The 10808-nt window shown below is 50.2% G+C and overlaps 1 long non-coding RNA gene across 1 annotated transcript; it reads right to left on the bottom strand.

Moving 5' to 3' along the window:
- Window positions 1-899: 899 nt before the first annotated feature.
- Window positions 900-6695, bottom strand: LOC121232940. Its single transcript, XR_005931769.1, has 2 exons — window positions 6320-6695; window positions 900-1191 (listed from the first exon to the last, which is right to left on the bottom strand). It is a non-coding gene; the product is annotated as an uncharacterized LOC121232940 (long non-coding RNA).
- Window positions 6696-10808: the final 4113 nt, after the last annotated feature.

Below are 10808 nucleotides of genomic sequence, written 5' to 3'. Positions count from 1 at the left end.
TCCTACAGCCTCATAGAAGGGTGGTTCTATTCCGTAGCACAGCCAACAGTGTTCCGTAAGATTTGGGTTAGTTTTGTTTAGTACTTGGTAGCTAGCTTGCATTATTTTCCAGAGAGGATTTCTATAAGGGATTTTGGCGGTGCGTGTCGCTGCCGGTGCGGTGCGTGTCACTACGGGTGCGGTACGTGTCGCTACGGGTGCGGTACGTGTCGCTACAGGTGCGGTACGTGTCACTACAGGTACGGTACGTGTCGCTACGGGTGCGGTACGTGTCACTACAGGTGCGGTACGTGTCACTACGAGTGCGGTACGTGTCACTACAGGTACGGTACGTGTCACTACGGGTGCGGTACGTGTCGCTACGGGTGCGGTACGTGTCGCTACGGGTACGGTAACATGATTTTTTGTCGATGTTTTTTGGTTGTTGATCTCTTTAGTCACGTGGCCCTGATTGGGAATAGTCAGGACCGCGTCATCAACAAGTGCCTGGTTGGGACCTACTGGTAGTGGATCATTCGGGGCAACCTCCTTTTTTATGAGAATTAAACCACCTTTGTCTGTCCCTGGTTCTGTGTACCTTATTCCCCAAACTCTTCCAAGTAACCAACTGTCCTCTAAGGGCTTGGTAACATTTAAGAGGTATTGACAATTCCCCCGTCCTCTGAATCCTTGCGGTGGAGTGCATCCATATGGACCCCACTGGACTTTCAGGTATTTGTCTCTACCACTACCTGGAATCCAAGCAGGGGCAATGGTCTCACATCCCCAATAACCACAATAGTACTGATTAGGGGAGTTGCAGTACCCCTTTCCAGGATTCGAGCTAGGGCACATATAAAATCCTAGGTATTCCCAACATCAGTCTCTTGGGACAAGCTGACACAGAGAGGCACTAAAGCTCGGCGCACCTGGTGTTATTTGAGTTGCGATAATTTGCTGATCCTCAAATCGAAGGAGGGACCATTTGAATGGCTGGTGGGGATGGTGCTCTGATCCTACCTGTCTTACAGTGACAAGCTCTAAAATCAAGATCACGCAGAGGCAACGTAGCCCCCCCTTTTGGGAGCTATGTTGCCATCGTTTGGATTCTGCCAGTGTGGAGCTTCCAGGTGCGGACAAGATGCTTGTCGATTTGTCGTCCTCTCTTGCCACTGGGGTGTACGGGTTACGAGGACGTCCGATGATGTGGTCCTGTGGACAAAAACTCACAGTTTTCATTAGCTTTATTCTGGAGGTCCGGTTTAATAGACTTAAGTGGACACCACTTAACTTTGCCATCTTTTCTGACTGCAGCATACCCTCGCCCTGTCAGGACTAGTCTCCACCCTTGTTCCCATTCTCCCAGCTCATTTTTGATTACAACTAACGGGCCTTCTTCTAACGCTTGGGTGGCCCAATGTTTTTGAGTGGGGCTATTCAGCTCTTCCCCCCTGGGGAACTGATTTAGAGCTAAAAGGGCGGTCGCTAGCAGACGTGGTTGGTCTCCCGGGGGAATGGCATTGGCAAAACCTTCTGTTTTTGCCAACACCTCTAATTTAGATTTCAGAGTTTGATTTGCTCGTTCAACAATAGCTTGTCCTGTACTATTATATGGAATACCGTGTGTTAAGGTGATACCCCATTTTAAAGCAAATGCCTGGACTGATTTAGAAATGAAGTTTGGGCCATTGTCTGTTTTGATCTGATTAGGGATGCCAAGCCACGCCATGACTGTCAGCCAATGTTGGATGGTTGCTTTGGAGTCGGTTCTAAGGTGTTCCGTGGCTGCGATCACTCCGCTATATGTATCTACAGTTACTGCTAGCCACGCTCGAGGTTTCAGCAACTGGCAGAGTGTAAAGTCCGTCTGCCACACTTCGGAGGCCCTAAGGCCTCTGGGATTGACTCTACCGGACCACAGTGGTGCTTTCTGACAATGGGGACACGTGGCTACTATGTGTTTCGCGTCGGTGACCGAGATCCTGCATTTCTTTGCTAGCGCTTTAGCTCCGATATGGAGAGACTCGTGTAGCTGACGGGCATCTCTTAGCGTCCACAACCCTTTTGCGGCGGCATCTGCTTTGTCGTTGCCGGTTTGAAAGAACCCTTTGATTGGGTCATGGCTGTTGATGTGGATGACTGATATGGTGCCTTTTCGGGAAAAAAGTGCTTCTTCCAGCATGAGAGCTGCTGTAGATGTTGACACGCCGGGCCCCGACATGGCTAAGCAAAGCTTAGCCACGAACATCGAATCGGTCACTATGTTAAGGTGTTCCATTGGGAACAGTCCACACGCCAGTACCACGGCCATCGCTTCTAGCTGCTGGACTGAAAGCGCGCAATCGGTCATTTTGATGCAGTGCCATTCTCTTCCCGATTGCCATACCGCTGCCGCGGTTGAGGTCGCTGAGGATGCATCTGTGAAGACCGTTGGTCCCTGTTGGGGCCGATCCATGACCTTCCACGGGAGGTCAATATTGACAATCGCCAGCATTTGGGTCCAGGGGGGTTTTGTAGCATACCGGACTTCTCCGTCAAATCCAGCGAGAGCTATAGCTAGATGCTCTGACATTGCCACTGATTGCGTTGGGAGCTGTTTGCGAAAGGGTAAGTATATCTTGGCGGGTTCGATGCCTAGGTGTCTCAGGGCGAGTTTTCTGCTTTTCATAATGAGGTTACCAAGGCACTCGACTCCTGGAGAGAATGCACGTGACGGTTTTCCCAGGACTATCCATTGTATTGGTTGAGCTTTTTCAGGGGGCCCCTGGGCTAGTGCCCCTACTCCCCCTCCCTCTGTGAAATGTACATACAGATCGAGTGGAACATCTGGGTTCCACCGGGTGAGCGTGCTTGACGATGCCTGTTGCTCGATAAAGTCAAGAGAGTTCATTGCTGCCGTCGTCAGAGTTTTTTGTTCCCATGGGTTCTTTCCTTTTAGAAGATCGTACAGGGGCACCATGATTTCGGGGGGGATCAGAACAATGTTGTGGAGCCATTGCAGGGACCCCACTAACTGCTGCATGTCGTGGAGTGTTTTGATGTTCCGACGGATTTTTATCTGCGGGGCGGTTACGTAAGAAGCTGTGATCCCCACCCCCAAAAAGGTTACACACAGTCCTCTTTTAACTTTCGTGCCCGCGATCTCGAACCCGTTTGTTTTTAAAGTTTCCGAGACTATTGATACTAGCTGGTCTACCTGACTTCCCGTCGGCGCGGCGATCAAGATATCGTCCATGTATTGAATGATAGTCGCGGTTGAGTCGCTTCGTCGAACCGGTGCCAGCGCTCGATCCACTGTAATTTGGCAGATAGTAGGCGAGTTGATCATTCCTTGAGGCAGCACTTTCCACTGGAAACGTAGGTTGGGGCGTTGACTGTTTGGGAATACGACAGAAAAAGCAAACCGCTCCTTGTCCTCCTCATGCAAGGGTATCGAAAAGAAACAGTCTTTAATATCAAGGACGGCGCAAGGTTGCCCTTCTGGTATCATAGAGTTCATGGGCAACAGCGTTTGGACGGGACCCATTGGTTGAATTTTCTTGTTTACTTCACGTAGGTCATGAAGGAGGCGAAACCCTTCGCCCGTTCGTTTGGGTATTAGAAAAACTGGGGTATTCCATGGGCTAGTGGAAGGCTCTATATGACCTCGTTGTAATTCGCGGTCAACTAGCTCAAGAAGAGCGTCCATTCGAGGCTTTGAGAGGGGCCACTGCTCGACCCACACTGGGTCGGACGATTTCCATGTCAGTCTAATTGGTGGGAGTGGGTATGCGGCAGTGGCCCTTATGGTAAATTTGTCACCCTGGCTTTTAATAGGGCTAGGGCGTCCCTTCCCAACAGAGGTGGGACTCCTGACATGACATATGGGAAGAGGATAATGGTTTCCTCCAGTCCTTTTGCAGTGTGAAGCGTGATTGCTACTAATTGCGCACTTTTCCGAGCTCGGGTTAATCCCCCGACTCCACCCACCATGGGGGCATCTTCCAATTTCCAACGTGGGGGCCAGTTTGTCTCAGGGATAACTGTAACATCTGCTCCGGTATCGATCAAAAAGGGGACACTAATGGTGATGTCATTTGAGATATTATAGAGGGAACAGACCCCCCACACCACTGGCGGGTTATCACACTTTACTGCTAGGGCCACCCTGGGGTCTCGCCCCCCGGGGGAGGTCCTTGCTGTCCCCGTGGTGGAAACAGGTTCGGCTGAATCGCCGGTTGAGCCACAAAGTTGGTCGCTTCTCGAGGGGGTAGCGGGTTTGGGAGTGCTTCGCCCCATCTGGGGTTGGCATAGGTGGGCCGCCTCACATCCCAAGTGGGAGAGGGCTGTGCACGGCCCGGGTGCCCCCTCCCCCTCCCGTTTCCCTGAGTTTTAGACCTACATTCTTTAGCTAAATGTCCTTTCTTTCCACAGGCCCAACACGGTCCTCTGGGTCGGTTCTGGCGCGGGGAAAGCGTTGTTAGTGGGTCCCCCGACCGAGGGCAGTTTGTCACAACGTGGCCCGCCCGGCCACATTTAAAACATGCCATTACATCAGATATTGCTGTACGGACAGCCATCTGAATCGGGGCTAGATGCTCTTCCTTTGCGACATGCTTAATCATGTCCGCAACACTTGACCCCACTGGCAGTGATCGTAGGATTTCTTTGGTTGCCGAATTGCACTGCTGACGTAAACAATCTGCAAGGACTGGGCCCTTCGCTTCCGAGGGCAGGGTCGAGGAGTCGACCGCTGCCTGGAGGCTATCCACAAATTGTGTAAAGCTCTCGCTTTCATTTTGTTTTATTGTGGACCATGGCGATGGCTTGACAATAACTCTAGAGGCTGTGCGAATAGCTTCTCTGGCTGCACGAGTAGTTGTCATTACTTCATGGGCCCGCAGGCCCTGGGCTTGCGCCTGGGGGGTAATCATTGTGGGGTCTGTGCCCATTAACCGCTGCAGGCTGGAGCCATGCAGTGGATGATCCGCTCCAGTTACTTGGGCCAGTTGCCTCGCACAGTTGTCCTCCCATTCTTGTTTAAAAACAATCATCCCTGCCCCGTCAAAGATCAATCTGCAAGTTTGTTTTATGTCAAACGGGAGCATATCGTCTCCCCCGAAGACACCATCTATGAGGGTGGAGACCATGGCCGAATTAAGTCCTTTATCCGCAATTGCCTTAACAATCGTTTGTATATCCTTAGGGTTTATTGGGGAGTGGACCCTCTGTCCCCCTTCCGTCACCCGGACTGGGAATGCTAGTGCAGCCGATGGGGCTCAATCAGCGCACGCGATCTTTATTTTTCTCCAGTCCGTGAGGGGGATTTTTCCCCGCGGTTCCTCTTTAATTTGGATGGGAATATTTTGGCTCTTAACTTTGTTTATCTCCGTCTCTTCCTCCTCTAAGTTTGAATCGGTTGCGAGCCACTCGTCCCAGCTGGTGCCTGATCCAGAGTCGGAACTGGACTGACCGGCTATTTCCGGTTTCCAGTACCTTTTTGTCGGGCTCTGGCCCCGCCCACCTCCCTTGCGGGCGGGCCGTTCCCTCCCTCTTGGCTCGCCCCTCCCTCTTGGTTCGGCCTGCCCTCTTGGTTCGGCCCGCCCTCTTGGTTCGGCGGGGTGTTTGCCTTGTGAGGGCATTTTTTCAGATGGTCGCTCTGATTGGCTTTCCGCCCTTCGCTCGCGCTCCCCTCCCCTTCCCGGTCGCCCCCACCACCTTCCTCCTTCCCGTTCTCCTCCCCTTGCCTTTTGTGTGCGCTTGTTAGTACTAGCGCTTCCTCCCTATTCCCGCCAAAGGCATCCTCGCCCCGCCCTCTGCCTTTCTGCTCGGCGCCATCTTGGGGCGCGTAAGGCGGTGGTCCGGCCCAGACTTCCCCAGACTCTGATTTCTCCGCGGCGCTTCTGGCCTCCTCGGCTAGCCCACCCCAGAAGGATTTAGCTCGTTTCTGTCCCTCCGTAAGCGGGTCAGGGTTCGGGAGTTGAGGGGACGCGTCGCCCTCTTGCAGATTTTTAGGCCCAGCAGAATCATCACCGTCTGGGGGGTGCAAAGTCTGCGTGGCTGCTCCGACTCCCAATTTTGGGGTGGTCTGCAAACAGTTCTTTGCCGCCCTCCAGGTGTCCTGTTCTTGTATGGCCTTCCGCAGGGCCTGTATGACTTTCCCCCACGACTTAAGATTTTTTGCGGAACCCGAGGACATCGTCTCCTCGGCTAACGCTTTAGTGCATTTATCCCACACTTTGGGGTGGAGAATATCCACCGGCTGGTCAATGACCCCAATTTGCAAAAGCCTCGCAACTGCGAGAGTAAAATCTTTAGGTTTACAGTCAATACCCCACTGTGTATGTAATTGTGATACGACCTTCACAAGGGCTTCCATCATCCTTGTTGGTCCGGGAGCGTCCTCCCCGCCGGGCTGGTCCTGCCGCTCCGGCCGCCGTTCACCTGTCCAGGCGACGAATCCCGGGTTTCGGCACCACTTGTTGCCTTTCGTTGGCGTGGCGACCTGGTTCAGGAACGGCACGGCGACCAACCCCAGGCCGCTCGGGCCATCAGCTCACGTACACCAATGTGGTGGACGGCAAATGGCGTTTATTTGTGAGTGACACGGCATTATATAGCTTGGGTTTATGACGTCACTTCCGTCCGCTTACCTCATAAACTAAGTGTTATTGGCTACCTGGAGAGGGGCCCTACCTTTCCGTACAGCGCGACATCTTCCGGCCGCCAGACCCTAACTACCCACACCCTCCGGCCTGCCCTGCTCCCTCACTGGAGGCAGTAGGACAAGCCCTGGTTGGCAAGGCTCATGCCCCGCTGGCCTGGGGATTCTCCCTTCGTGACCCCCAGGGAGCTGTTGGCCCTCGCAGTGCCCTAAAATTACTGATCAGCCTCATCCAGACTTCATTTTGCTGTAGCACACTGTATTGGGTTTATGTGACAAGGTTGGGGGAGGGGGGTCATGCAGGGGTGGCCTCTGTGAGAAGGCGGCCAGGGGCTGCCCCGTGCCAGACACAGATGATTCCAGCTGGCTTGGCAACGGACCAACCGCTGGCCAAAGCCGAGCCAATCAGCAAAGCTGGTGGTGCCTCTGTGAAAACATATTGAAGAAAGGGCAAAATGCTGCATGGCAATGTGAGGAGTGATGGGGAAAAAAATGTGAGAAACAATCCTGCAAACACCAAGGTCAGAGAAGGAGGAGAGGGAGGCGGTGTTCCAGGCACCAGAGCAGAGATTCCCCTGCAGCCCGTGGAAGAGACCATGGTGGAACATGTATTCCCTGCAGCCTGTGGAAGACCCCATGCCAGAGCAGGTGGATATTCCCTGAAGGAAACTGCAGCCTGTGGAAGACCCCATGCCAGAGCAGGTGGATATTCCCTGAAGGAAACTGCAGCCTGTGGACAGGTCATGCTGGAGCAGGCTCTCGTGACAGGAACTGCGGCCCGTGGAGAGGGGCCCACGCAGGAGCAAGTTCTGGCAGAAACTGCGGCCTGTGGAGGACCCATGCTGGAGCAGGGGAAAAGTGTGAGGAGGAAGGCATGGCAGAGAGGAACTGTTACAGATTATATTAGTAAGGTGTTCAGCTAACAGAAAGTTTTCTGAAAGGTTAGGATGTTATCGCTGTCATAACATCCACCAACATGCAGCAGAGACTGAAGAGGGTGGGTTTTGGGTTTTTTTTGTCTTCCTAGGTGGCTGTTGTTCAGAGACTGTCTGGGCATTGGTCTGCTTGTGGGAGGTGGTGAGTGATTGATTGTTTTTGCATGGCTTGTTTGGGGTTTTTTTCTTTCTTTTTCCTTTACTTATTCAACTGTCTTTATCTCAACCCACAAGTTTTCTTGCTTTTGCTCTTCCTATTCTCTCCCCCATCCTGCTGTGGGGGTGAGGGAAGTGAGCAAGTGGCTGTGTGGGTGCTCAGCTGCTGGCCAGGGTCAACCTACCCCACATTCACCCCCGGCAACTTGTGTCACTTACTTATTTATACACTCTAATTGGAATCCCACCGCTGCTGGACCTGTGCTGATTTCTAAGACTTTATGATACCATTCCACAATAGTGGAGGAAGGAGAAGAAATACCAAATAATTATTCCACACAGATAGCACAATTACATATTAGGAGGCATGCTTTACAATTTCTACTTTTGATTTCTTACTCTTCCACTAATCTGCACATTCCTCTGCTCCTCCAGTGCATCACCAATGAAAATGCAGATTTGCTCTAGATCAAAACCATCATGCATTATAAGGGACATTTAGGATAAGCAAAAGATAAGGACACTGGATTGACAGCTCTAAAATTCTGACCAAGATTTTGAAAATGGGGATTGCCTTAGTTCATGGGGGTGGAGCTTAAGAAATAACGAGAGAGAACCGCTGCATGCCTTTCCTCCAGTAAAGGGGCCCTCCTCAAGGGGTGGAGTTTTTTCGGGCTTTTTTTTCCCTAACAAAATTTTTATTGCTATTAAGCATGTTTGTCCTGGTTTTGGCTGGGATAGAGTTAATTTTCTTTCTAGTAGCTGGTATAGTGTTATGTTTTGGATTTAGTATGAGAAGAATGTTGATAACACTGATGTTTTCAGTTGTTGCTAAGTAGTGTTTATACTAAGTCAAGGATTTTTCAGCTTCTCGTGCCCAGCCAGCAAGAAGGCTGGAGGGGCACAAGAAGTTGGGAGGGGACACAGCCAGGACAGCTGACCCAAACTGGCCCAAGGAATGTTCCATACCATGTGACGTCACGCCTACTATATAAACTGGGGGGAGTTGGCTGGGGGGGGGGGGGGGGGGGGGGCGGATCACTGCTCGGGAACTAACTGGGCATCGGTCGGTGAGTGGTGAGCAACTGCACTGTGCATCACTTGTTTTGTGTATTCCAATCCTTTTATTATTATTATTGTCATTTTATTATTGTTATTATTATCATTATTATTTTCTTCCTTTTCTGTCCTATTAAACTGTTCTTATCTCAACCCACGAGTTTTACTTTTTTCCGATTCTTTCCCCCATCCCACTGAGTGGGGGGAAAGCCAGCAAGCGGCTGCGTGGTGCTTAGTTGCTGGCTGGGGTTAAACCACGACAATGTTGAAAATATTGGATGGGACCACAGAACAGCTGGGAAAACCATTTCTTCCCTTAATTCACTTATCCATCCTTTCTGGATGTCTTTACAGCACTTGGGAGATCGCACAAACTTAATGACTTCTTTTCTTGTCCCTGCTTTTTTTTTTCTCATTATCAGTGGATCCTGCCACCTAGGAGGAATGTCTTACCTAGCTAATTGCATCAGCTTTAATACTATTTTGCACAGCCATTGCAGGCTCTCAGCAGGTGATTATTACATCATTCTTAATCTAACTACCTTTTAATTAGTATTATTCTCACAATTTGGTGCAATTTTGTAAGAGAACTTTAACTTGGTACAATTACTGATATCATAATACATGCAATATTTCTATTTCAGCCTATGCGAAAGCAGAGAGGGACTTTTTGGGGGGGGGGGGGGGAGATCAAGTGTGTGACCTTACAGAATCCAATATTTGAAGAGTTTTGACCCATTAAGCCCAGTGAGGCAGTGTTACATCTAAATATAAGATCATACCTTGTAAAGTTGGCAGTGTGCAAGTTGAAGATGTTAGCAGCGCTTTTCGTCTCCATAAAATATATGTAATTTCTGATTCGTGTAGCAATTGATTCTAAATAATTAAATTTTATTTGCCCATATTTGGAAAATAAATATTTTTTCCATTGATACTTTATCATCAGTGCTTTCATTTTACCATCAAAACATAGTTACCATGGATTTACACTGGCATTGCTGTAGTTGGAAAAGTCATTCTAGCTTGCTTAATAACATGTTCCCTTATTAAACTGTAAAACGTGAAAGGTAGACTTTCCTTTTGTAATAAGTAACTGTAGGTAATTTGCTGATCAAACAAGTTGGGCAGGGGAAACGAGCTTGTTGCACCAGATGTGGGAACATCCTGTTTTGACAAGAAAGATTTAATCACAATGTTATCTACTGCCATGAGGACGGAACCTTACGGTTTAGCAATTGTTTGGAGGAATGCTGATGTTGGGCTGTATCATGACAACCTATATCCTTGTTTAAATTTATGTAAACTATGTAAACTTTCGACATACCTTGTGAATTTACCAAAGGCAAGCATAAATTCTGAGGAAGTCACGATTACGGAAGAAGGCGAGGGGCGTACCGAAGACGGAAACCGACCTCGGTGAAAATAAAAGGGACTGCTCAGCTTGCCTAATTTCACGAGCCTTGGTGGAGCTGCGACTCCCCGGCCGCCCAGCGCGCTGCTTTGTTTTCCTACCTTAATAAATATTTAGTGAATTCAATTTGAACTCGATTTGTCTCAATTCAAATATAACAAATTTGGTGCCGTGACTCGGATCCAGACAGCTGGCTCGGAAATTCGATTCTGGGAAGGCGCCCCATCTTTGGATGGTCCCGGAGGAGATTCCGACTCAGCTCACCTGGATTTTCCGAACTGAGATAGGAAAACAAAGAAAAGAGAAAAGAGATACTGCAGTTCCCCGTAATTTTTGTGCACAAAGAGCCGGACGAAGACTCGGGAGCGAGTAAGTATATTGCGGTTCCGTTCGGTCGGGGATTGGGTACCCAGCGTGTGAGTGACTGAGACGTCCACCGGATTTAGTAGTCCGCCGGACGAAGTGAGTGTGGACCTCCCAGTAGTGCGGTTCTCATTGTCCGCGAGGACGTGGGCCACGAACGGAGGGAAGCGAACGTTTTGAGAGCGAGAGAAGGCACGTCTGGAAGATGGGACAAAAGAAAAGTAAGACTTCTGGTCCCATGCAGGACAAGCGGGGTGGGGTT

Source organism: Aquila chrysaetos, assembly GCF_900496995.4.
Source record: "Aquila chrysaetos chrysaetos chromosome W unlocalized genomic scaffold, bAquChr1.4 W_unloc_2, whole genome shotgun sequence".
NCBI classification, from domain to species: Eukaryota; Metazoa; Chordata; class Aves; order Accipitriformes; family Accipitridae; genus Aquila; species Aquila chrysaetos.
This window is presented reverse-complemented; position numbering and strand designations above follow the sequence as displayed.